Source organism: Physella acuta, unplaced genomic scaffold (genome assembly GCF_028476545.2).
Source record: "Physella acuta isolate Inbredline_101_S28 unplaced genomic scaffold, ASM2847654v3 ptg000204l, whole genome shotgun sequence".
NCBI classification, from domain to species: Eukaryota; Metazoa; Mollusca; class Gastropoda; family Physidae; genus Physella; species Physella acuta.
In genome coordinates this window covers 763,369-764,936 of record NW_026731723.1, presented here as the reverse complement: position 1 = coordinate 764,936, position 1,568 = coordinate 763,369, and positions in this window count along the sequence as shown.

Genomic DNA, 1,568 nt, shown 5'->3' with positions numbered 1-1,568 from the left:
CCACATGATTTAGCCAATAAAGTGTTGTGGTCCCACATGATTTAGCCAATAAAGTGTTGTGGTCCCACATGATTTAGGAAATAAATTGTTGTGGTTCCACATGATTTAGCCAATAAAGTGTTGTGGTCCCACATGATTTAGCCAATAAAGTGTTGTGGTCCCACATGATTTAGCCAATAAAGTGTGGTGGTCCCGCATGATTTAGCCCAGGGGTCTCCAAACTTTTCAGACCGAGGGCCGCATTAACTATCAAATTTCAGTTCGGGGGCCAGTTACTTCCAGGCATGTCATTGATTTCTCTGGGCAAAGTTCCTCAGCCATCACCAACAAACGATTTTTCCTTAGACAAAAAGACCTCCGCGGGCCGGATGAGAGGACTTCGCGGGCCGCATCCGGCCCGCGGGCCGTAGTTTGGAGGATTGTAGGAAAAAAAGTCACAGGAAAAAAAAACACAGGAAAAAAAAAACAGAAAAAAAGTCACAGGAAAAAAAGTCACAGGAAAAAAAGTCACAGGAAAAAAAGTCACAGGAAAAAAAGTCACAAATATATATTTGCATGGGATTTGTTAATACTTTTATGTATTAAATATTCAGAGAGTGCAAATTAACTTAAGATTAATTAAATGTAATGTAATGTGTGTAGGTTGTATACGTATAGTAATTTTTATAATTCATCTAAAAATATTTAGTATGAATTATGTAGATTGTAATTATGTTAAACATAATATTTATAGCATTTAATAGAATGTCCACGGTTTTCATCGTGTTTTTTTTTAAAATTAAATTACCGTGAAATGGTAAGGTCATCTGAATTACTGCCCTCAACTCATCGCAACAATAGTTATGCTTAGTTCAACCACCTTTACTGCCCACATTTATCACGCTCATTACATAACAAAACTTAGGATCAAAACAGAGAGCCGACGAGGTTCAAAGGCTGTCATTGACACAAAACGTCAACAACACAAAATATGTTCGGACAATGCCGACTGAGGAGAGGCCGACCATAGAATAGCCTACGGCAAAACCCATGCAAAACACAATGATGTGCCTAAATTTCTTTTATAGTTAACTTTTCTACCGGGTATGTAACTAAATACGTAACAAAAGTTAATATTGTTGTGTAAATTATCTTAGAGTATTTTTACTTACAATTTTTATAAACCATAATACTTTTAAGGTCTATAAATAATTTATGCTATCAAAAAATAAAACCCACAAAAATAACATACAAAATTTTACAATTCTTAACAAATAAATCAAAATATTTCTAAAAAGATTTGTGTGACTTTTTTTTCTGTGACTTTATTTCTGTGACTTTTTTTCCGATAAAATTTTTCCATTGTGACTTTTTTTCCGTGACTTTTTTTCCTAGCAAAAACTGTGACTTTTTTTCTGTGTTTTTTTTTCCTGTGACTTTTTTTCCGTTTACCGTTTGGAGACCCCTGATTTAGCCAATAAAGTGTTGTGGTCCTACATGATTTAGCCAATAAAATGTGGTCCCACATGATTTAGCCAATAATCCCCCCCCCCCCCCCCCCTTAGTGAAAGACTACAACACAATTGAAA